Here is a 27275-nt window from a genome sequence, read left to right as displayed (position 1 = left end):
TGGGAACACATGGAGATAAATATTGCCTTACCGCGGAAAATGGTATCAACCAAAGCTCTGTTTTTAATATAAAAGCAGGGCCTTCGGTGGTCATATCACTGAAAGTACAAGATTGAATTTTTTTTTATTGCCTACGGGTGTTCGTGGAAGACAATTTCTATGGACTGGAATCTAGAGCAAGCTAAAGTGATTCTGAAAGAAAATCCCTCAGCAGAAAGCAATTCTGGTATTTTACTGACCTCTGCTGATCGTTTTCTATCAAATGCGACGCATACATGGTGGTAAAAGGTTTTTTTTACGGGACGCAAATGAACTGACGCATCTCTACTAATATATAAAGATGCGCAAGCTCTTTTAAATTGGATTTCAAACTGCCCACTTCGGTATGGGAAATGCCATCACCACATATAAAAGTAGTGGCAAGCTCCTATTAGCCTGGGATGATGCAGTACACTCAAGGGGGAAGTGATGTGCCTAAGTCGGCTCTCTGCGTACCCCAAACTCAAACCTAACTTCTGTGACTTCCTGGATGCTCAATCCATAATTTGTGGCCCAATTCACAAAGATAAAATAAGATTTGTAAATGTAAAGGTGTACGAAGGTCAAATCTGACTACATGGTTGCCCCCACTTTTTTCCAGGTGTTTTGATGGTATTTGACTTAGTTTGGCTGGGATCCTGCTATTCAGGGCCCCAGCATATCTGTTTTCCTCTCTAAAATGATTCCATGTACTTAAGGTACACTCCAGTTTGGTTACTGGGGTACCTTTATGAGTCCCTAGTATATGGTACCTTAGGTACCAAGGGCATAGGTACTTCAGAGGCCAACAAGGGGTGGAAGCATGTATTTTTCCACCCCTGGGAAGCATTCCAAAATGACACCCCAGGTCTGCTACAGCAGCCTGTGTAAGACAGTGTATGCACCCCTTACTTAGATATAGGTTCCTTATATCTACCTTATATCACGACACATATAAACCTATCAGTCACCCCTATGGCAGGCCTTATCACTCCTGAAGGCAGGGTGCTGGGATTTGTGTGAGAGGGGGCCCATGCATGAGCAGGGCCCCTCTGCAGCCTTCGGAATCTATTCTCCGGAGTTGTTCTGTGATGCAGCCAGACCATATACTCTTAAGTGCATTATAACCTTGCGGTAAATGCTAACTTTGGAATGGCTGCAAGGAAACATGTCGTGTCTGGTGCCAAATACTTTGGAATCATACCCCCCACCAGTCCTGGCTTGGGGGTATGATTCCACCCTTCTAGAGGCAGAGACATGTACACACCGGTACACCTGGTACCAGTTTAAAAGAACCCTGGCATCACAACATTGATGCCACAGCCAGAGACACGAGTCTGGCCTCCTGTTGCTCAACGAAACTCCTGCCGAGGAGGCCTGGACAATAGGTTTCCTGTCACAGGGAGGTGTCACCACCTCCCAGACAGGCTTTAGTGTATTGGGGCTGGGTGGGTGAACTCCAAGAGTGCTTTGAAGTCTGCACTGGGGTACATCTGGGGTCCCTGTGCATAGACCATCTCTCTTCATGCTCCTCTGGGTCCAATGCTAACCTGACCAATCCAAGGCAAATACACTCCATCATTCCCAACCCGAACAGAGATCCTTCCGCGATCTGAGATGCAGCATTTCTGACAACCTCACTATGGTAAATATCGGCCAGACTTCTTCCCCCTCGAATCCGCTTTGTCTCAAGTGTGTACTATTAAATTGCAGCTCAGCCAGTAAACATGCCTCTGATATCTTTGACCTCATCCAACACAATGATTTAGATATCATCATCCTCACCGAAACTTGGCTAAATCCCACTTCTACTCATAATTTAGACCTCCTAGTACCTCCCACTCATGATATAGTCATGCTTGACAGAAATCTGAATTTGGGTGGTGGTCTAGCCTGCATTTAATGGAATACTCTCTCGATCTCTCAGGTGGAGTCCTCTCCCCCCTCCTCCTGCGAATATCTCTGTCTCAACATCTCAAGTAAGAACCTACCAATCTGTAAACTTCACACCTTTTACCACCCACCGGGAGATAATCTCCCTTTCATTGAGCACTTAAGGGATATCATCTCTAGCAATGTCAACTTTGCAGTATCGCAAATCTTCTTAGGGGACTTCAACCTGCATTGGGCCAAACACAATGACCCAGTGGTATCCTGCCTCAAATCATTTCTAAATGATCACGATTTATCGCAGCACTGCGACCAACCAACCCACATGAAAGGGGAAATCCTGGACCTCATTATCTCCAAGGATCAGACCATCTCCTTAGAAACCATATCTCTCTCTTTGTGATTGGTCGTACCATCACAGCATCCTTTTCTATATTAACAGGGAGGTGTAGTCAAGTCGTGGTTCTTATACCACTTTCCTAATATATAATTTGATCCCCTCCCTGGGGGCCAGTGTATATTGTGCTATTTACTGAAGTTCTATTGCATTTAAAGTTATAATCTGGTAAACCCAGCTGCTTTACACTCCTTCAAGACTTAGCCTGAAGCTTGCACTCTATAGCTACCACTAGGATAGCTTTCAATAAAGGTTGTCTTAAACCTATCATTAATAAGGATTGTCTGTACTGGTGTAAGGTGCCCACTAGAATAGTGCATACTTCTCACATAGAACTGTGCATACTTCTCACATAAAGGCGCATTAGTATGCGCACTAATCTATCCACATTCTGAGTATAAGCTATTCCTGAACATAATGTGTTCATTTATGCACTATGGTAGCGGTAGGTAGTGGACTCAATTTATGACCGAAATGTTACTTGAAGTAACATGTTTATAAATGGTGCATATCACTGCCTACTGGGCCTAGGCTCACTTCTATGCCTATGCAGTGCAAAACGCTGAATAGAAGGAAACAGAAAAGTCAAACCTTACCGCTATCGCTCACAGTACGTGCCACCCCCAAGAGGCATTCCACAAATACACCCCTCTTGCAAGATTCTGCCCTCTTTTTTGTGTTGTGTGATGTGCTGGACTCAGACATGCAGAACATCTTTGCCAAGGGGAAGAGGAAATTCACTGAGGAGAAAGACCTTTTATTCAACATTGCCAATTCACACTTTTAGAGGAGTGGAGAAGAGTCACGTTACAGGATGTTAACAACAGAGAGGGGATGTATGCACATCGGGAACTTCAAAAATATGGGGCTGTATGCACAGAGGCTGATGAAGAATAAGATTATAAGGGTATAGGTGGCAGCCTAACTCCCTGGAAGTGGACCCAGATCACCCATCTGCATCTGCTCTTGGAAAAGCATATTCTCTCCTTCACACATCACCACCAACTGTATGGCCTGCCTGTTACAAAGTTACCCATCACTAAATCAGGTAAGTTGTGCACAGAACTAAACTTAGCCATATGGCATTTGTGTTGTTCATGTTGTCGGGACCACATAAAGTGCACATGTCAGAAATGAGCTATAACTCGCACTCATGCACTTGCAAACAGAACTCTTTCAGAGCACATACCCAACTAAAAGCAATAACATGATGCTTTGTTTCTACCTACCACATGCATGCACACTTGGATAGGCCAGAAGCTACAAACACTACACAGGTGGTAGTGGCACAAGAAGAACTTGCACATCAGCCCATCCTCATCACTGAGACCATCCTTCAATACAACAAAGTGATGTCTTCTCTACCCTCACACGAGTCATTCATTGTCACAAACATATCTCACTTATCAATACTCTCTGGGCGCACACTGAATTGTTGCACCACAGGCTGTCCAACGTGAAAACATCCCCACAGGCACACAGGGCAAGATACGGCATTACACATTGGATGGGAGGGGGGTGAAACCCTATTCAAGCAGGAACCACATTCCTTGTCAGGGAGAACTCACAAGCAAACCCTAAATTAACCTGTGCTCAACCCTTGGGTAGCTTGGCACAGAGCAATCAGGGTGAACTCAGAGGCAAAATGTATTGTATTTGTTCAACACTTGAAATAGTACCGCAATATAAATACACCAAAAAGGACCCCCCCCCTTTAATTAGATTAGAAAAATAGATTAATTTTCAATAAATAAAACAAGACCAAAATGAGAATCATCCAATCAGTAAAACTGAAGATATGCAATTTTGATGATTAGTGAATTAACTCTAAAAAGCATAAAAAGCAACAACTGTGGATTTCTGGTCTCACTGGACCAGCACAAAATCACAAGTTCAGGTCGACCGTGATGGAGTGTGGGCTGGCAACAGGGATCCAGTTAGGCCCACTGAACAAGAATGTCTTAAACCCTAGTTGCTTAGCATTGGGAGGTCCTGCGTCAAGGATGCACCGCACAACTGAGGCAAAGCACTGGTTTGAGGAGTTGTGGGGCTGTGATACAAGCTTCCCTGATATCATTGAGGACCTCTTTGATGACTGTTTGCAATGCGAACTCCAGTGTCAAGGTTGTGTCACGCAGTTGTGGCGATACGTCGATTCTGAAGGGCTGAAATCGGTGATGCCAGAATCAGGCATCTTCATTGAGGCTGTCGTCAAAAAGTGATTTGCGATGTAAAGACATTGGTGAAGCTTCACACAATGGCGAATGTGATACGGGCTGCAAGGTTAATGTGAAGCCCTTGTACTTGAAGAACCTTCACAGCAGAGGCAATGCATTGGCTCTGAAGAGCTGCGAGGCTGTGGTTCCAGAACCCGCATCCTCATTGAGGCTGCCATCAACGAGACATTTGCGATGCAAAGACATCAGTAAAGTTTTGCACAGAGGTGGTTGTAATGTGGGCCGCAAGATCAATGTGAAGCTCTTGCACGTGAAGAACCCTTGCAGCAGAGGGGATACATTGGTTCCGCTCAGGATTGTGCCACACAACAGAGGTTATGCATAAGTTCTCCTATTCCAAAAATGGGCTGGCAGAGCACCTTGAGGACAATTTCCAAGGGTCCAGGACTTGGATGACACCACTTGGCAGGGTAGGACTCACAAATGGCAGAGTACAGTTGATTTGTTCAAGTTTATTGGAGCCTTCTGTTCCTTAGGCTCTAGTCAGGAGCCCAGCCAACTAGCCCTCAGATTCACTTTTGCTTCCTGGCTTCAACAGATGCAGGTCCAGTCCTCACCCAGGCAAGAAGGCAGCAGGCATCAGGTAAGCACAGCACAGATGTAGTCTTTCAAAACAGAGGTCCAGCAGAGTGGCAGTCCTTTCAGCAGCACATCAGTCATTCTTCCTGACAGAGTATCCACAGGTCAAGATGTGTACAGAAGAATTGTCCGAGATCCATTTGTTATACCCAGTTTTGCCTTTAAAGTGGGAGAAGCTTATTAAGGTTTCCTATTGAAGTCCCAAGGCAGCCTGTCTTCACTGTCCTGGGTCCAGATTAACTAAAGGGGTTATGCAGCCCTTTGTGTGGAGGCAAGACACAACCTATTTAAGTGTAACTAGGACTGTGCCCAGCTGTGCCACCCCATTCTGCAAGTGATGGCACATCCAGTTACACTTAAGCTCTCTATTGTTTAGGGCTGACTAGGGGGAATACACAAAGCCCACCTGTCAGCTACACCCAGTCATGCGACCCAGAGAAAGAGTAAAGGCACTAAATGGCTAAGGAAGAAAGAAGTCAACTTTCTAAAAGTTAATTTTTCAAAATTATATGTTAAAATCCAAATTTACCATTAGAGAGGATTTTTCATTACAATTCCAAAGACCCCACGCATGAACTGGTTTCCTGTTCCCATTAGGAAATTACAGCTTATTGAATGTAGTAACGTAACTGCAATGTTATCCTGTGGAAGAGGTAGAACTTACAGTAGTAAAAATGATTTTAGGAGTCTTTCACTACAAAGACTTGTAAAACATAAAGGTCCATCTTTTTTAAACACATTGCACCCTGCCCTCTGGGCTGTCCAAGGTCTACCCTAGAAGTGACATATGTGTTGAAAAGGACGTTTGGGCCTGGCAAAAGATTTCTTTTACCCGATGTGCATGGCAGTTTAAAACTGCACAAACAGGCTGCAATGGCAGGCCTGAATCTTGTTTAAAGTTCTACTTAAGCGGGTGGCACAAGAGGTGCTGCAGGCCCTCTACTAGCATTTCATTTACAGGCTCTGGTTAAATGTAGTAGCACTTCGCTATACACTTATAAGTAAATTAAGTATGCCAATTAGGGATAAGCCAATGTTACCATGTTTTAAAGGGTGAGCACATGCACTTTAGTACTGGTGAGCAGTGGTAAAGTGTACAGAGTACCAAGGCCAGTAAAAACAAGATCACCAAAAATGGAGAAGGAAGGCAAAACGTTTTGGGCAAGACCACACTGAGGCTGACAGGTCTAACACATCTATTAATCAAATCATGAGACTGTAATCCCCCCACCACTTGTCATTATCTGCATTGACATGTCCCTGCTTATAGGATCATCTGAACTGGCCACTCATGTCAGGCACACATGAGAGCCTACACAGTTTATCTATCCATGAACCAGAAAGTGTCACTGCATGTCTGGGTTTGTACACTGTCAACTACTGGCATATCGATAATGTTACTCACACACAGGCTAACATAATGCATGTAGCAAGCATGTATGTCATGGCTATTTGATCATATCAATTCCAACAAAGATGTTATCAATATTTACATCTGCACTCTTCAAGTGCATTTCCAACACCTACAGAACATCTAACTAAAGCTAATCAGTGTCTTTGTACAACTGATTTTGGGATACACAGAAAGCCAATGTATTGAAACCATGCATGTCCTGAAATAACATCATATAACATGGATGTCTGGCAATTACACATGACAAATAAGTGATGTCCTGCCATTGGATATTTTGTCATAGTAAGTTTTGTTGAACCTGACTGTACTATGTCACCAAAAGGAGAAATACCATGGTTTACAGAAAAACTTTTTCAATTGGCCCCAATTTGGCAGTATCAGCAAACAAAAACACAACATTGAGAATATAGAAAGCCTGACTTCCATAGACACATTGTGGTCCCAGTATACGAATGGATCACTGCATGGTAACATAAGCAATGTGAAGTCACCCACCGACCCCTACTCACAACACTATGTGCCTGATTAGGAGTTTGGGAGACGGGATATTTGTCACATTTATGATGGAATAGCTCATACGCCAAACTCTAAATCAAGACTTATGGCTCACCCATCACATCAGATGTGGGGACTCTTTATGAGAAGAAAAGCACTCCTCCATTTTGTGCTATCTGATTATTGGCATCACCGAGTCACCTAAACAATCTGAGGAACTAATGGGTTCGAAAGAGGGATGAGGGACACATGAGAGCTCACTCACATGTAGCCACTGCTTGATGGTACGGTGGGTATTGGCTGGGGAAGGAAGAGAAATGGGCTCACAGTGAATGGTGCTTGAGACCATGAAACCAAATGCAATTCCTGGCCAGACAAACCCCATTTCTCATTGCACTCCTAGCATCTGGGGTGCTTGCAGCAATCACCTATCTCTCTTGTGGGCCAGAGCCCCAGAGACGTTTGATGTTCGACCATGCACTTCTCTGAGCAGGCATAGGTGTAGCTTTGGTGAAGGAAGACTGCACATTCTCATCCTTCCACTCATGTACCAACGTCTTCTGCTTCACCTGTTTTGCTTCAGTGGTTAGGGAAGCTAACTGAGCTGATGACCTCCTCTTTTTCCTTATGCCCTGCTGTGAATAGCCTGCGTCAGTGCTTGCCTCTGTTGAATATATGAGACAGAGAGAGATAGAAAAAGAGAGACAGAGAGAGACAGAAAGCGAGAGAGAGAAATGTGCTACAAATTATACAGCTATTGTAACTTTGGGAAATGCACATGCATCATGGTTGCATGGTCATGATGTTGAGTGGACAACCTAGTCAACTTGCACCATTTCTTTACCATATGCACTGGCATTGTCTACAGTAGAAGGTTGACAGTCAAGCCTATAGATTACAATGACTTTACTTATTCAAGTCATGGATGTTGTTTCACTGTCTATGCATTCTAAAAAAGTGGTTATCATTGAGGGAAGTTATGGAACATCTATCTATATGTAAGGCCGCATACACAAAATCGCATTGCCATCATACCGTTTTACAAGCCAAGGTATGACAGTGAATGTAGGTTTACCAGTTTTCTCTTATCACATTATTTTTCATTTTTGAAAAATGTGAATTGTTAGTGTGTGAAACTTAAATATTAGTTTTCAGTACACTACGCAGTCATTCTAACTATGGAAATTTGAGCTCTATTTATCTTTTCGATCATAATAATAAAATGTTTAAACTTTTGCAAATACATTTGCAATAAATAATCCTAATAACAGTTTACATAATTGGTATGTAGAAATTAGTTCTCATATATTATAATCAGATTAAATGTTGTAGGAATAGTCTTGTCATATGCCTGGATTACTGCTTCAATCTAGAGATAATCCAGTCCTATTTTTCTTTATATTCTGTAGAGAGTTTTTCCAATCTTCTCTGTCAGGTTATCCTTTACTCTTCTGGTATTCCTCCAATTCCAGAAAAAAGACAGACAGATTTAATGAGGATCCAAGGAAATGCTTCAAATCATATATAATTCCCTATCTTCTGCTTTCTAGTTCTATTCTTCAGCTTCCTGCCTTAGGTGCATGGGCACCTTCCTGAAAGGGGAGAGAATGCAGCTGTCACTGTAGTCTGCGATGCTACAACCCAGCATGTTTTTTTTCCTCATTGTAGTGATTGTAGTGAACAGTAGGGGGTTGGGTTTTCTTCAACTAACTCCTCTTTGCCTTACTGATTCTCCAGGACTGTAGAGTGGAAAGATGTAAGAAGACCAACCCCATTAGGTGGATGTTATGCCATTCTGTGTGAGAGTGACCATATATGTTAAGTGTCCCTACCTCCTTCATCATGGTAAGCTATGCCTTGGTGTTTGATCTCCTGAACGCTGCAGAACTATGTTGTAGTTTTTGCTGGGACTATTTTATTACCAGAAAATCAGGTATGACCAATGTTGGCTCCTAATCTCCATTTCAGTGCTGCCTTCCCACCCACAGGGCCCGATATTGCATTTTTCAATTGTAGCAAATTCAACTTTTCTGCATAGTCTCCCCATCTGTTGCCTTTTTCTGGATGCTATTTGTACTAGGGTTATGTCTGTGGGCACTGTGATACTGCAGTTCAGTGCCACTGTCGGTGTGCTCTGGCCCTAAAATAGTACTATCAAAACTGGTCTCACCCAAAAGGTCCATTTAACCTTCCTGTAAGAATATGCCAGAGCTACATAAACTTTACCATCAGGATGGAAGTTACATGTCATGTGTGGGCTGCAGTATGTATTTACACCACCCACATATATGTCAACAATATATAGTTGCCTATAGCACCACAATGCTCTGGTTACGCTGCTATTTAAAAGAATTGTATTGACATATATGAATGAAAAGTGCCTTGCCACTTATAGAAAACTTTTTCTATGTATCAAAAATACATCTGTTAAATGTGCTTTGTAAGTCACTAAGGCTGGGTGCTTAATGTATACAAAAGTGGCACACTATCTATTGAGTGTCTTCATTACAAGTTAAGTACAATATTGTGAATTATGTTATTGATTGAAGGGGATAGAACCCCTACACAAGCAACAACTACAATCCTTGTTAGGTTGAACCACAAAAGTCACTAAATTAACCTGTGCTTAGCCCTCTGGTGGCTTGGCATACATCAGTCAGGCTTAACTTAGTGGTAAAGTGTAAAGTGTTTATGCAGTTCAAAAACAGTAATAAAGTGAAGCACAAGAAAAATCCCAAACCAATTTATAACAATAGAGTAAATTGTAGCAAATAAAATTAAACCAGAACAACAAAAACTACAAGCAGCCAATCAGTAAGTTCAGAAATATGCAATTTTAAAGTTTGAGATACGTATAGCACTCATGAGCACAACGATAGTTGTTGCGTTAGAGTGAAAATCTTGTTGGGAGCCAGCAGGTCTCAGGCAGGTTCAGTAGGAGCAGGTCAACTGTGCAGCTGCTGGGAGGCTTCTGGAACTTGTTGTTTCCTTGTAACTCAGAACCGAAGTTCAGCCAACTGACCCTTGGAGCCACTCTGGTTGGCCTCAAATAGCATGACAATCTGAGGAACAAGCAGGCCTCAAGCAGCAGGGAAGTCCCCTGGGGCAACAATACAGTACTTTTTCTGTAGTGTCCATAGGTCCTGTAGTGTAGTAGTGTACTGAAAAGGGTCTCAGGAGGTCCGATATTTATAGTTGGTGCCATCTTTCAAAGTAGGGGGATATCATGTCTACTACTACATCTGATTATTCTTACATACACCTGTCAAGGCTCCAAGAAGTCTTGGGTGACATTTTTCTTTGTGTGTGTTGGAGGAAACCCCAGTGATATCTAACTAGGGCTGGGTCCAGCTCTGCCCCCCTACCATCCTAGCAGAATGGCCATGCTGTCAACACCTAGACCCTTCTGTCACACTGTCTGGGAGGAATGCACAGAGCCATTCACAGTTATGTGACACTGGCAGAAGACACAAATTGTTAGGATAAGAACATGCCAACTTTCTAAAAGTGGCAACTTCAGAATTGTGACTCAAAATCAGATTTTACCATTAAATAGCATGCAGAATTCATTGAAAAAACATGGCACTTCTACCTGATCTCCATCAAAAGTTATCACATATTGCAAGAATGTAACCTACTTTTAGCCAATGGAGGAGATAGGCCTTCCATTAGTGAAAAACACATTTAGGAGCTTGATTCCGGTGGCAAAATGAGCACTGGGACTATGTCTGGGCTGAATTCCAGTCCATTGATTATTTGCCCACCATGCCAACTTAGATTCCTTATTGTGATTGGTATGCCTTGATATTGGTCCTGAGCGCAATATAACATGGGATTCAAAAAACACCCTACTGATGAGTCCCAAGTTGGCTAAAACCAGTCTGCAGTTACCTGTGTTCCCTTCTGGAGGGGTTCTTGCATGGAAGATTGGGATGGTCGGTCCCAGCAGACGGAGGTTCACTTTCGATATGCACATCTCGGGCCTCTTTCTATAGTGGCATGGAGAGCAAAAAGTGATGGCCTGGAATGTGACCTGATTAATCAATAGTGGCTGAGATTAATTCAGGTATACCATCCATCACCTTGTTGTCTCTTGCATAAACATGTGCAGCATATGTTTTTCTTAAAAATAAACAAGTATGGAACACATCAATGTAGGCAAGATCAGCAACTGCCTAGAACCTTACTCCATGGTGTAATATATTTGATATTCCTCACTATCACTGCATGTCTGATATATTATGTAATCTTGGAAAGTTAAAGCATGTGCATTTACATATGCACACCCTAACGTATTGGGATGTCTAGATGTACACATATTAGACGTCACTATTGTAGATGTAACGCGACACATGGTTGTAACAATGTACTTGCATACTTATTTAGGCCTACTACCCCTCTTGAGGTATAGGCCATCAACCAGGGCTCTCTCTTTCTTGAACTTTTCTTTCAATTTAAGTTGAGGAGTAACTTCTCTCCTTGCACTCAGTCTTGAGGCTTCAGCTCCAGTTGTTTCTTGGTCTTTCACTTTTACGTTTCCCTTGAGGGTTCCAGGTCAGAGCTTGCCTCATGGTGTTTGACATAGGCGTGCAGAGGAAGAGAGCTATCCAGCCCAAGTCTCTTTTTGTGATTTCTTCATGAGCAAGGAGTTGAAATGTCTGATGCCATAGGCCATTGTTGCTGATGGTTTTTGGCTACCGGATTTGGAGGCTTTTCCTCAGACAGGTGTTGATGAAGGTCTGGACCTGATCTTAGTTAGCTACTTTAGATCCTTGGAGCTCCGGATCTTCTTTAGCTGAATGAAGACAACCCTTGTTTTGCATATTCTTGCCTTGACGTTGGTGTCTGTGCAACCCTGCTTGTCTATGACACTTCCCAGGTAGGTGACAGCCTCAGCCTCTTCCAGTACATCAAATACAAGAGTAACTTCAGCTGTGCTGGCCATGCTAGCTTTCAGGATCCTGTTTTTTCCCTGTTGATGAAGAGGCCAAGTTGTGCTGATGTGACTGCCAGATTGACAGACCTCTCTTGCATCTGCTGATGAGTATGGAAGAGTAGGTCCAGGCCAGGTCTTCAAGCTCCTTCCAAGGTGTCAACTGGATCCCATTTATTCTCCCTGCTGTAGAAGATCCATTCTATGGACATCAGAAAGAGAAGATGTGCAAGCAAACAAACCTGGCAGACTGTGGTCCTCACTTAGAAGGGTACAGTGAGTTGTCCTTCATGACTATCTTGCAGGTCATTCCCTAATGAGAGTGTCTGAGTATTCTAAATACAACAACAACAACTTTATTGTATGATTAAATAAAATCCTTTACAAAAGCGAAACAAGAAAATTCAAATTAGAAAAGGTTAAAATAAAATAAATAAACTGTAAAAGGGGTTAAGAATGCACAGATATTGTAATGTAACTGTACATAAGTAAATTTGTACAAAAAGAAGTCAGTTTAGAAAAAAGACATGAAGGATTTGACATTCAGGGGGTATACAAAACTGCGGAGGGCATCCTTTTGCTAGTAAAAGTTAGTATAGACAGTAATAGTATTAAAAAGTGCGATGCTGAGCAGTTGCAAGTGCCAATGGGTCTGGAAACATAATTTATTTAACTGTCAATTCTCGGCCTGATGGTAAGGACATTCCAGCAGCCGCGTAAAACTTCCCAACGAGTGCCAGCTCCATCGGGACTATGGTGATGTAAATGTGCCTTAAGGCCTCCTTACATGTTCTTACGCTGTAATGAAGGAACATGGCTCTTAAATACAAACGCCTTGGGGACAGCAAAGCTGGGCAACAGCAAATTACATGTTCCGCGGATTCTATGTGGTATTGGCACAGACAACATCCAGACCCACTTAATGACCAGTTTTTCCAGTGGGCTCTATAGTCTTGTATTGGCAAAGTTAAGAGCCTCACCCTCATGACATTTTGTAGGGCTTGCCTTCCAAGACCTGCTTTTAAATAGGGCTGGCATGCAGTAGTTTCATATGAAATAATAAGACCTGATGCACCCAGAACAGGTCTGATCTGTTCAAGGTCTTGTTGTCTAGAGATGTTCTTGCACACTTTTTTAGCAGGTTCTTTAATCTAAACTTTGTTAATGGGATGTCTGTTAAAAATTCAATTGATAGTCCGAGTGTTTTTTTGACATCAAGAAATACCTCGCCCAGCAACTATTTTTATCTGTAGCGCTGCCCTGATTGTGCCCGGACATGCATTAATCACGTTATGTTGAAATTTGACTATGTCCTGATTATTCATATGAGTTTATCTGGCTCACCATAGTGGGGGAGGCATTTCCAAAGAGTCTCTCTGTCTATGCTGTTGAACGCCTTCTCGTAGTCGATGACTTTGACATAGTGGCTGGAGTTCGATTCTATTGACTGCTTAATGATGATGTGCAGTGTTGTAATTGGGTCTGTGCAAGATCTAGCTTTGCGGAAGCCAGCTTGCTGGTCTCACAAATGAGCACTGACTTCTCCCTTCTGTTCAGAATTACTCTGTTAAATGCTTTGCCTGGGGCTGGTAGAAGAGTACTGAGGCCACCTTTCTTGGTGATCTTTATTAGGTAGCCCTCTTTCCATTCTTATAATACCTTGGCCTCTTCCCAGATACTTCCAAGCATTGGGTAGAGCACATCTACTGATGTTTCAATGTCTGCCTTCAGTGCCTCTTCAGGAATGTTGTCAGGTTCTGCTGCATTCCTATTTTTCAGATGTTTGATAGCATGACATGTTTTACCTTAGTAGGTATGATTCCGTTGATTGGCAAGTCCTTGTCGGCTGGTTGTATCTTTGTTGGAGGCTGCGGCATGGGCTGGTTCAGCTATTATTTAAAGGTTTCCCCCCATCTTCGTTGTTGGCCTTTATTACCCATAACCACGTTCCTAGCTTTGTTTTTAACTTTCTGGCTTGCTGTGTCTGCTGGAAAGTTTCCTCATTATTTCGTAGAGATCTGTCAATTTTCCATGGCTTGCTCCTTCCTGGGCTTTCATGACAAGACCAACTATGACTCGTTACTTTTCTGCTCTCAAGCTTCTCTTTAATTCCTTTTTTTTTTTGGTGTACTTGTCCTAAGCTTTTGCTTTTTCAGCTCTTATTCAGCTGATGTTGACTGCAGATTTCTTTTCCTTCCTCTCTTGGATTTTGCTACGAGCCTTGGTGGAGATCAATTCTTTATGCTGGTGTTTCTTGGGGCCCAGCAGGTTGATGTCACTTTTTCTTTGATCTTCTCTCATAGACGTTCTACTGTCTCTCCATAATTCTATAGTTCTATGCAGGACTTGAAACTTGTTGCTCAGGGTGATTGACTATTCACTCTGTTTCTGTGTTTTTTAGGATGTTGGTGTTATGTATACCTTTAGCTTCAGCCTTATCATGACAAGGTGATGGTCTAACGCCATGTCCGCTCCTTTAATCACTCTCATATCCAGAGGGGACCTCCAGATTCTCTTGCTAATGTAGACATAGTTTATCTGATTCTCTGTTGAATGGTCTGGTGAAGCCCACATTGTCTTGTGTATTCTTTTGTGTGGGTATACACTACAGCCTACAACCAGACTGTTCATGGTGCAGAATTCCTTGAACCTTTCAGCATTCTTGTTCATGTTGCCAAAGCCATGGTTGCCCATGACTTCTTGGTACCTGGTATTATCGACTCCAATCTTGGCACATGAGGTCCCCCATCAATATGGTGAAATCTCTCTCAGGGCATTTCTCCAGGATCGACTGGACTCTGTTGTAAAAATGTTTCCTCTTTTTTAATGTAATTTGTAGGTACATAGCATTGGATAACATTCATATTAATCCTCACTTTGTTTATGTGGAAGGCCGCTGTGATGATTCTGGGACAGTGGGCATCCCATCCATTCAGAGCTCTATTGACTGCTGGCGATAGCATTCTCTTTCTCATGTCCAGAATTCATCAGCATTCCTCCTGGAGCCAGATATTTCTGTCCAGACAGTGATCGTCTGGTTTTGCTGATGAAAGGCATGGCAAGTATATCTTTTTTTTATCTCTGCTGCCACTTGGGCTATCTTGTCTGTCTCGTGCATGGTCCTCACATTCCATGTTTTGATGTTGATGGTCCTGGTCGAAAGAAGGTGAATTGGCTTTGTGGCTTCTAGGGATCTCTGACATTTGCCATGAGGCATCACAGATTTCTGTGAAGGAGATTCCTCTCTCCCCAAGGCAGGGATGTCTTTTGGTTGACGTTCAGTAGGCTAATTTTTACATGGTGGGGCAGGCATTCCCAGGCATAACCCTCCACAATTCACAGCCGGGCATGGGACCAGCCATGTTACAATGACAGTGTTGTTTAAAGATATGTGTAGCTCTTCACATTCTGGGCATATGCTCGTCTTTCCACTGCTGCCAGCTCCTTTAGACTGAGATTGCAATCACAGTCCCTGCTGCCTCCAGTTCAAGACTGCTGTCTGGAGGTCTGCTGGGTTAGGCTTTTCCCTATTCTGTTGGTCAATGTTGTTTGCTATTTACGAGGGTTAAATATTACCTATAGACACATTTATTTATTTTTTGGGGTTAATTTGATTATAGGCAGTACTTTTGAGGTTAGACTGGGTCTGTAGCCTTCATTGTTTCCTACTGTATTTTTCCTGCCTCTTCATCATTCCCGTTGTCTGCCCTCCTGCCTCCCTGACAGCCCTTCGCACCTCTTAGGACTACTTATTGACACCGCTTCGTGGTCCATAGCGATTAGCCCTTGACCTTCTGATCTTGAGCATTTACTTATGTAGGCTACTATGCGGCAGGAACACCACCAGGGTGCTGAAGACATGCCAAAGGCAAGACTGCCTGCTCCCGTGCATGCCTGGACCTCGCCCAGCACCAGGACTGCCTGGCCCTTCCACCACCCACCCATACCCTGCCAAGGAGCTCCTGGCCTCAGGATACCACAACAACAGCTTCTCCACGACCACTCTGAAATCAACCAAATGACCCTACACCTGCCACAACTGTCACTTCACCTGCAACACAGGACCTCCTACATGTACTTTACCTTGCACAGCTTCTGCCCAGATGACCACAAATAACCAGGAACCACTGCAATGCATCCTGCTTAAATCCTGCTACCTCTGCAAACACATCACAGAAATCTGGCACACCATCACCATCACCACCTTCTCCCCACACGTGGCATTCATCACCAAATTGTGGCTCAACACCTTCTCGAACCCCGACATCGCCACCACTACTCATGATGGCTACAGGATAATACACTGTGACCACACCAACAAACAAGGCAGGGGCATTTGCATCATCTTCAAGGAACCCATACGATGCACCTTCACCAATGACGACCTAATACCCTTAATGGAAACCCAAAACACCCAACTACAGACCAATACTAAGATTACAATACAAGGCATCCTTGCATACAGACCCCTGGAACACTGACCAGCCTTCTCCAAACCTCATGGCCCTCATAGCGATCGACTTCCACCACTACGTCCTACTCGGTGATCTCAACTTCTACGTTGACAACCCTTACTACGCCAACCCCCCCATCCTCTTGGAGAACCTGAACAACATGGATCTTACCCAACTGGTCACCGATCCAACACACAAAGCTGGAGACCCAATCAACGCTTATTACTGCCAGCGACAGGGTCAAATTCAGCATTTTCCCTGAATTCATCTAGACCGACCAAACCATGATTCCCTTCACCATCTCCAACGCCCAGCATACCATCACCAAGCATGACAGCGCCACCCACTGCAACTTGGGCAAGGTAACCAAGACCCAATGAACACAGGCCCTCTACACCACAGAACCCGAAATGTCAGCAGACATTGACCAGAAGATTTCTGCTTGGATCACCATTTGCGCCGTCAGAGTCACCCCGCTGAAACCAGCAACAGACAACAAAACTTCAAAACAAGCCAGCTGGTGCTCTCCAGATCTCAGAACCACCAAGCGCAACTGGTATCTACTTGAGGAGCAATGGCACATCACCAACAACCCCTCCGACAGAGCCACTCACAAAGCAGCCCTCAGCAACTCTCCTATGCATCAAGGAAACCAAAAGAGGAGTCATCACTGCCCACATCGCTACCATGGCTAACCACACAAAGGCACTGGTCAAGACAGTCAAGGAATTTTCCGACCGGACTGCCACAGAGAACACAATGCATCCCTCCCAAGAACTCTGTGACATCCTCTTTGGCTACTTCACAGCAAGATTGCCACCATCTATAACAACTTCCAAACTCACTACAATCCGTTTTGACAACCACAAACAACCAGGGAACACCAGACATGCGATCCCCACTTGGTCTCCGCTCACCATTCAGATCACCGAAGCCATCATATCATCCATCCAAAATGAGCCACCCACTGACCCCTGCCCCCACGACCTCCTCAACCTCAGACCCAACCCAATAAGCACAGAACTCATGTGCATTCTCAAGACCTCCATCTCTGAAACAGCCTTCCCAGACAGATGGAAAATGCATAGGCCAGACCCCTCATAAAGAAACCCTCTGCTGAACCCAGGGCACTCAAAAATTACTGACTGATCTCACTGCCCACCTACTCAGCCAAAGTACTCAAGAAAGCCATCAACCAACAACTCACCAAAGAACTGGAACAAAACCACCTACTTGCCAAATCACAATCAGGATTCCAGGCCAACCACGGCACTGAAACAGCGCTGATTTCTGCCACAAACGACATCAGAACTTTCCTTGTTTGTGAAAAAACAGGGGGCCTGTTCCTCCCCTACCTCTCTACTGCATTTGATACTGTCTCTCCCCACACCCTCATCAACAGACTTTACAACATCAGCATACAACAAAACATCCTGAAAAGGATAGTCTCCTTCCTTATAGGATGCACACAGAACATTCGACTGCCTCCCCTCACCTCTGCAGCTAAGGCCAACATTCGCAGCGTACCCCCTCGGCTCATCCCTCGGCTCCACCATTTTCTTCATGATCCTCCTTCCATACGTCATCAAATCCCACTGACTCAACATAATCCCCTATGCTGATGGCACTCAACTAATCCTCTTGCTCACTGAGGACCCCTCTATTGCTAAACCCAGCTTTTGCAAAGCCATGACCAATGTAATCAAATGGATGAGAGACAATTGCCTCAAACTCAACTCTGACAAAACAGAAGTACTGATGTTTGGGAAGCGCCAAGATACCCCTAGGGCGTGACAGTGCTGCACTATGCAAATGCAGATTAATTGAATTATTGAACTTCTCGGTTGGCTGTTGGTAGACATTGGGTCCTTAGTTGGCAGAGGCATGCACCCTTTGCAAGTAAGGACCTCAAATCTAGCCAGGGAAAGTAAAAAACACTTGAAATTAACCAGTGCTCACCGTTGGTAGCTTAGAACAGAACAGTCAGGCTAAACTTAAGTGGCAATGTGTAAAGTATTTGTGCAACACAACACACTGTAACGTGGCACCTTGCCCTATGGGCTACCTGGGACCTACCTTAGGGGTGACTTATGTGTACTGAAAGGAGGGTTTGAGGTTTGGCAAGGGATTTTAAATGCCAAGTCAAAATGGCAGGAGGCTTGAAGCACAGGCCCTGCAGTGGCAGGTCTGAGATTGGTTTGAAGGGCTACTTGTGTGGGTGACACAATCAGTGCGTTTAATTTACAGGCCCTCTACAAGGGTCATATAAATTAATTAAGTATACCAATTGCAGATAAGCCAATGTTACCATTTGTAGTGGGAGGTGAATGCACTTTAAACCTGCTAAGCAGTGGTAAAGTGTTCTGAGTCCTAAGTCCCGCAAAAATGCTTAGTAAAAAGAGGAGCTGAGCAGGCAAATTGTCTGGAAGAAGACCACCCTAAGGCTGACCAGTCTGACAGCCATGTTTGGCTGTGGCATTATTTGCCTTTACCAGGATGTTTTTTGTGGATATTTAAATTGTCCACCTTTCATCATAGACTCCGTCCACTATGGGACAACAACCATACTTGCAGCTCAGGTGAAGTCACATATTTTTTTTAACTCAGGGAAGACTTGACCTCAGGTTACTATCCTGAGCCCAAAAACATACATGGGGCAGTAGTGTAGAAGGTAGGTCTATGGGCAAGCCTTATCAAAGGGCAATATTTTGCTGCAGGCTAGGATTATCATCACTTTGATTAAATAAAGTACAACCACACAGTACTCTGCCTTTATTACGCGGTCATTACTTCGTATTACCATTACTACGCATATTTTAGTTTGCAGATGCCATTACTCACCATGCATTTACTACGCATGTTCCATTACTAAATACGCATAATGGAGTTTCTGTGCAAATTAAAGTTTTGGGGTACAGGGGTATTTTTAGGGGTCAGTGTGGGTTAAGGTTCTGGGGTGTAGGGGGCATTTTTAGGGTTCAAGGTGCATTTAAGGTTTTGAGGTGCTGGGGTATTTTTGGGGTTCAGGCTGTGGTTAGGTTTTGGGGTACTGGGGTATTTTTATGGGCCATGGTGGGTTAGGGTTTTGGGGTACATGGGGTATTTTGAGGGTTCATGGTGCATTTAAGGTTTTGGGGTGTTGGGGTATTTTTGGGTGTTCAGGCTGCGTTTAGGTTTTGGGGTACAGGGGGTATTCTTAGGGTTCAGGGTGCTTGCCAGGGGATAGGTTACTATTACGATTAATTTTTAGTTTTAAAGTACCAATAAGGCGTTGTAACGGTATGCATAATAATTTACTGCAAAGTAAAAACATTTTTACTGTATCTGTATATATTTGCGAAGTAAAAGCATGCACACTAAAATCATGCGTAGTAAAGGTATTTGCGAAGTAAAAACTTTGAAGTAAATACCTGCGGAATAACGGTATGCTAAGTAACATCATATATTCCCACCACACCACCCATGTGCAATTAACTGATTTGATTCCAAATCAATGCTATAGCAGTACTTGGTTTGTTGTGTATGTACTATACTACCTCTGCTCACACTAGCTTGATGACTGAAGGAGGCATGGAGATAGGAAAGAGGTCACACTAAGCAACATCTGCAATACAATCATGTGGAATTTTGTTTTGGTTATTACCCCCGCATTATTCATATATTTCATCCAGGCATGCAAAGAAAGAGTCCTTCATTGGCTTTTTTGGAAAGTGGATTGTAAAGTGTGCTGGTCACACTAATGAAACATCTCATGTGCATGTGCATCGCCAGGATGTTGGTAGCACTTTTTTTAGCAACCATAAGCAACTGTAATCCCCAGCAAACACATGCCGTTCAATTACTAAAAGTGAAAAGATGAACCTGTCATTTGATGACCCAGAAGAGATACATACTTGTAGCCTGCAGCATCACATGCTTTCTTGGATGATCACCAGTGGTGACTTGTGTGTTTAGGTGTACCCTGTAATGGGGTGTTTGAAATTACACATGTGTGCAATTCATAACACAAAGCAGCTGGAGGAAATAGGCATTGGCCTAGAAGGGGTGTGCCTTGATTGCCTGTCCTGCTGAGGCAGGCATGATAAACAACTGGTACAATCAGATAGGAATGCATTTCAATACCCGGTGCAAACACTGAGACTGACTGGCCTCTGAGATGCCAACCATATTCCAGTTTGTTCTCTGGAATATAACTTTGGCCAAGAAGTGTATTTTGCAATGAGCAGGTATGATACTGTAGCATGCTGTAGGTGAAAGGAGCTCCAATTCCAGTTCTGAATCCATATCCAGAGGGAAAGTGGTATCTTGCCATTATCTTGTCCTCAAACTTGACAGAGATGGTGAAACTCTGTGTCAGGATCCTTTCTCTACTGTTCATTTGATTGTTCCCCATAAGGATAGATAGTGCAACAAACACATCAGCTGACATTGTCTGTGGCTTATTTTCCCATGCGAACAGGTTGTGTGTGCTTGCTTTATAGTTTAATGAGGTCCAGGCAGTGATGGGTGTGGTGAAACAGTTGTCATCGAATATCTCATTGTGGAACCTATGTTTTGAATAAGTAATGGCTTAATCAAGCATGTTTTAGAGAGTTGTGCGTGCTGTGTGTGATTGTGTTTGCGTGAATTACATGTTTGTGAAAAGTTTAGATATGCTTTTGTGTCTTTTCTTTGTGCGTTAATTACTTGCATGTCATGGCTACTGTTTTTATTTTATTTTACATTTTAATTCTACCAACCAGATGTACTGACATTGCCACTATGTCTTTGTGGGTGGAAACAGTTCAGAAGACTGTGTCACATAGCCTACTAATCAATTGTTATTACAGAGCAAGTGAAAAATCCATGTAATGATGATGTTACTTGCTTCAATGTAACTAGAGACCATAAGAACATTCTCTAAGTAACAACTAGCGAGGCCTACCCAACAATTCCTGCATCTATATTATGGCATTGGTGTGCCACACTTATCTGACCACTCCTCTCTGCATTTTCTGGGAACAGCAGCAGAAGTAGTGCAACACATCAGACTCTGCATGATCTCTGAGAAGCTACAAATCTGATACCCTTCCCACAAGACAATAGTGCCCCTTCCACATCCCTGCTAGAATGGTCAGAATTAGAATATATACACACGAAAGACACAAGAAAGAGAATGGCATGGAAGAGGGCAGAGAATGTAAAGCCAAGGGGGCATATTATCAAGGGTGTTTATCTCCGCTTTTTTGGCTTTAAAAGCCAAGAAAGCGGAGATAAAATTATCTCCCTATTACCTAGCTGTCGCTAACACCAGTTAGCGACAGCTAGTAGGAGATAGCGACCATCTTGGGCCCCACTTTGCATGTCAGTGATATTTATCACTAATGACATGCAAAGTGGGCGTGCCAAGATGTTAGCGACTGGAAACAGTCGCTAACATCGCTATCTCCTATTACCAACTTTTGGAGATATTCGCGCTAAGCGCGAATATCCCCAAAAGCTAACACCTGCCCCTGAGCAGTTCTTAGCCATGTTATCCAATGGGAGGTGGATAAAATGGCTAAGAGCATTAGCTCGATAATGCATGAATATCGCTGACTTTTCAGCGATATTCATGCATTGCGGCCGTTTTTTATCGCATTTGCGATAAACCTTGGTAATACCAAGGTTTATCTGCGGTACAAATCGCCGCAGCTTAGCGGTAAAATTTTCTCTCTAACCAAGCAATAGCGATAATTATCGCTATTGCTTGGTAATATGCCCCAAGATATACTTCCAATTGTATTTAAAGTGAGTCCCGAACTGGCAGGATGCATTAAGAATAGAGGAAATTGCCTGAGTACGCAAGCCACCATAATGTGAAAGGACTCAGGGGCATATTACCAACGATTAGCGATATTTATCGCTAACGATGCTTAGCAACGAATTTTTTAACGCTAAGCATCGCCTGAAATTATCGCAGAGATAACTTGCTATTAGCAAGGTTTATCTCAGAAGTGATAAAAATCCTCGCGATAACTGCCAAATGAGAGATTATCGATGGAAAACCAACGATAATCTCTCGAAGTTTGGCGTTAGCTTGATGATAGGGGCTCACAAACTTAGCCATGATCTCCACCTTCCATAGGATATCATGGCTAAGTCAGGAAAATACCAGGTGTAAAAAAAGTAGTGCTAACCGCGGTTAGCGATGCTTTTTTTATCACTAACAGGGTTAGCGAAATCCTTGATAATAGGAGAAATTTCGCTTAACAACATTTCTCCTATTATTTTTCTCTGGAACGCCCCCTTTGCATCTCATTAGAGATGCAAGGGGAAGCGTAGAGAAAAAGGGTGCTAACATGCGAATTTGCGTGTTAGCACCCTGTTGCTGATAGGGAGATCATTTTATCTCCGCTTTCTTGGCTTTTAAAGCCAAAAAAGCGGAGCTAAATCCCTTGATAATATGCCCCTCAGTCATTAGGAAGAGTTGACACTGTGTCGTATCCTGATGCAACTCAAGGGATGGGTCTCTGTCTCAGGAAGGAGACAAAAATAGTAAGGGAAAGTATCGAATATTTTAGGAAATATTTTATTTTAATTCAATATCTTTCCAAAGGAACACATGAGGAAATTGCTGATGTAATAATGTATTTTAAGTGAATGAACTCCTTATGGTGAGAACTATAGAAAGACAGGGAAAGCACTGGTAAAGAGAAAAGTAGAATTCTGGGTTACAAATCTTGAGCAAAGGGTAGATGCATTCAGAAAGGTAGGTTGTTGAGCTTAGCTACATCTTGAGATATTACACCACAGATATTTTCAGAACTAAGAACACTTATCTGGCTCTTTGAGGGTTACAGTGGCTCATGAGGATTATCCAAGAAGACCTCAATTCGCTTAATGATCTGGCTCAATTCACCTTCACCTTTCCAGCACAACCTAGACAAATAGAAATAGTAGATATAGTATTATATGTCCTTTTATGTACACAAAGCATGGCACATAAAACACTAAGTAAGAAATTGTACTATTCCCTCTCAAATAGACAGGCACTTAGAAATAAGAAGCTCCAACAACACTAATGAAGATATCTGAGTAGATAGACAAACTTTTGATAGACCTTGACAGCAGGATTTATACAGTGCTTTGAAGCAGACAGTCACTGTTTTCAAAGGTGGACTGTCATGTTTCATGCTTGCTGGAAAGTCATTCAACAGCGCATGAAAACTTCACATGCTTTAGCAGGGGAGGCCATGTCCCACACCATAATCATGACTGGTTAAAACATGAAACCATGATATCAAATACGACTTACTGCACCATATTAATATTAATCTACTTGAGAAGTGCATTGAAGACTTCTCTGAAATGTAGCATAATCCGTTTTAAACTTTACACACAAATATAGATTCTGAATGTTTTTATGGCACAGCAGTGGATCTTTAAGGTGCAAAATAATTTTTAACTCATCTACCTAAATGAAACCCTGGAACAGGCATACACCGAGTCACTTTGAAAATCAGCCACTGAGAGGCAAAGTCATTTTAGGCATGTAAAATGTACCCACACAAAAGAAAATATGTTCTACCACAAGAAAGGGATGAAGAAGACCGTGGGCCTGATTACAAGTCTAGTGGTCTTGCAACCTCTAGACTCGTGCAGGCTGTCCACCCTCTGCTATATCATGACTGTTGCCTGTTCCCTGGCGGTGGGGCAAATGCGCTGCAATGCAATATGCTGAGCGGGGCCTGGTGCAGTCCCACTCAGCATATTACAAGTTCATCCACCACCAGCATTTCATGGCGGGAGCCACACCATGAAAAGGCTAGGGGTGGAGGAACAACTGGGGCCCTAAAAGCCCCCCATGGTCCCCCCACCAAAGGAATACACCCCCTATCAATAGTCCCACAAAGTTCCAGCACAATGTGAATGTCTACTTCCATGTCGTGCTGGTACTTTTTTTTTTTGTTCCCATTGTGGTGCCTCTTTTCCAGGCACTGCCATTGGAAAGACAAAGGACCGCCGACCATATCACGGGTTTGAGCTCGTGTAACACGAGTTTAACTGATGATACAGTTGGTGGTCCTTGCGCAGGTTTGGTGCAGCCGAGCCGACTTTGAGCCTACATCATTGCGCCAAGCTCATAACCAGGCCCTATGTTTGCATTTGACATGTCTGCTATAGGTTATTTCAAATTATCCTATTGATTTATATCAATGCCTTATGTGTATTGAGGAAGAATACTTTTTTATGTAACTCAGTGCTATGTACAATGAACTGTTAGCCAGGAACACAATTAATCATGGTTTAAAATGTTTGCATTGACTCACAAGTATAACCTTGATGATATGACTCTACCTTGTGAGTCAAAAGAAGGATTGCAATTTGGTAGTATGTCATGAACAGAATGCCTTCTTCGGTTTAGGTGCACTCAGTAGGGGTCACTCCATATCATATTACTGGATCTAAAACTTAATAGACCACAATATTATCACAAACTATTTTGGTCACATAGTGTAAAATAAACTCTCTTTTTAAATCTGAACACCTTTTGTGTCCTTGTGCATGCTCATGCTACTGTTTTCGGTGCAGGACTGGGAACCCAAAGCAGTCCTGGCGATTTTGATGGACCAGTCGCCGCCGCAGGGGAAGGAGGCACAGGGGGGGAGTTGCAAGTGTGAAGCACTTCTGCTTCTGTTACTGGGGGTTGATATTGGATCAATGCTGCAAAAGTGGCCCCCAGTAAGAAAAACGAACCCACAGCTGCAAAACTGGCCCCCACCCTTCCAGACTCCTGGGAAAACGTCTGATGACCGCTACAGCCAGTGTGGCCCTGACTGTGTTAATTTAATATGGCCTAGATTGATCCAATTTGTGAGAAGTTTTGGGAACTAAACATTTTTTATTGAAATAAGATGAATACAAATTACAATTTTTTTTCACTGGCTCAAATGTACAGTCACAAGAAGGAAAATTAGGCTTTCCATGTAGTAAAATATATATTGGATCCTCATGTATCATGCCATTTTATGGTCGATAAGGCTCTGATTCATAAAATCAGAGTCTTTCCAACTCGCAAAATGGCATATATACATTCACTAAAGCCTATTAGTGATTCGGTAAGATGTTACCAAGGGCCAGATGTATCAAAGGGTTTTGCCCATTCTGTGTCTGTGGGGAAATGAGTTGGTACATATTCCCCTAGATCTTTATGATTCGCTAATTGGTGATGGGAATAAATAATGATTCAGTATTTGGAAGGGGCGTACTAAGGTTATCCATTCCTGATACCGAATCTTTAAGGTATGTATTAACGTTTTGCGACCGAAATCCGTTCACAAAACATTAATATTTAACCATCTCCTCAAAGAAAGTGGTAAAACATTTGCAAAGGAACAGTTGTGAATGGTCACAAAAATTTCTTTTATGAGCAGGCAGTGGTCCATGTGAGCACCTTCTGCTCATAAAAAACGTTTCTGGAATTGTTTTACATTTTTTAAAATGCATCATTTTTTTAATGAAAACGGGATTCATTTAAGAGAACAAATATTGCTTTATTTCAGAGTAATCACAGACATAGTGGTTTGCTGACTCCAGCTGTCCACTATGTCTGTAAATGTATCCAATTGTAGTGGCTCACAAAGTACAACCTTCATTATGCCTATGAATGAGGTAGGTCGAATTGCGATCCACTACGATTCTGTATTTGGAGAACCGACCTAGTAGTACATCGGATCACAAAATACAATTTTAATAAGTAAAAGTTTGTCTGCTTTTATCAAATCCAATTGTGTGCTTTTCTGTTAAGGAATCGCAAATTGTTGATCGTTAAATGTCATATTTTATGATTCCTTAAAAGGAATCTTTGCACATGAGGGCCATAATCTCTATTGATCCCTCAATAATAAAATTAGAGGGCCCAATTTTGACCCTGGCGAGCCACATGTGGTCCATCAGGATGCTGGATGCCATCTCGTCTGCCACCTCAGCCAGACTACCAGCCACCAAATTGAAAGATTATCGTCTGCCTTACAGTGATCACTGTGCCTTAAGTGGAGTCACTGTCATGGCAGCTCTACTGAAAGCACTGGAGTTTTATTCAGCAGCCACCATTTTTAGCCCGCTGCATGCCTAACTATTTTGATATTCACATACCAACTCACAAAGTTGGAGTTTGTTTATGATAAGCAAATCAATTATGACCCTGGGAGATTTCTTCTAGGATCGGGGGGGGGGGGGGGGGGGGGATCATTATTTTGTTTTAGGTTTATGACTAACAGATTTCTCTGGCACTGATGGACAGGACAAAAAGGATATCAGAGCACCCACTATAAATACTGTGAACAGACTGATGTGTACTTACTCTGACAATCCCCACTCATCTGGGCTTTCTGAATATGATTTCTGAAAGCAGAGTCAGCAGGCCCACTGCAGTTGGAAGGAGAATGGTTGACTCGACTCATAATTGAGTAGGTGGTACAAAGATTTGCCAATCAAGGTAAACCACGATTTCTGTGACAGAGTATCCTGACTACTGAACTGTAAATTAAGACCAATGCGAATAACACCAAGGGTTTAAAACGTGGTTCAATAGTGAGCGACCAAAACTCACTTTTTATAAGTCTAAAAAATAATGCAATTGCAATACATAGTTATGGTAGTAACATTTGATAGAATTTTGTAAGTACTTACTTTCAAAGGAAACACTATAGGGCCCGATGTAGGTCGGTCGGTAACGGCCGAAAATCGGTATTTTCGGCCGTTACCGACCGGTATTTGAGCTTTGATATGTAGGGCCACTTATTTTACAGATTCGGTAAATTTACCGATCGGTAAATTTACCGAATCTGTAAAATACCGAATCGGTATTATTACCTATTCGTTAAATTTGATATGT

Source organism: Lissotriton helveticus, chromosome 2_1, assembly GCF_964261635.1.
Source record: "Lissotriton helveticus chromosome 2_1, aLisHel1.1, whole genome shotgun sequence".
Classification (NCBI taxonomy): Eukaryota; Metazoa; Chordata; class Amphibia; order Caudata; family Salamandridae; genus Lissotriton; species Lissotriton helveticus.
The sequence above is the reverse complement of the archived record's forward strand: the minus strand, read 5'-3'. Positions refer to the sequence as shown.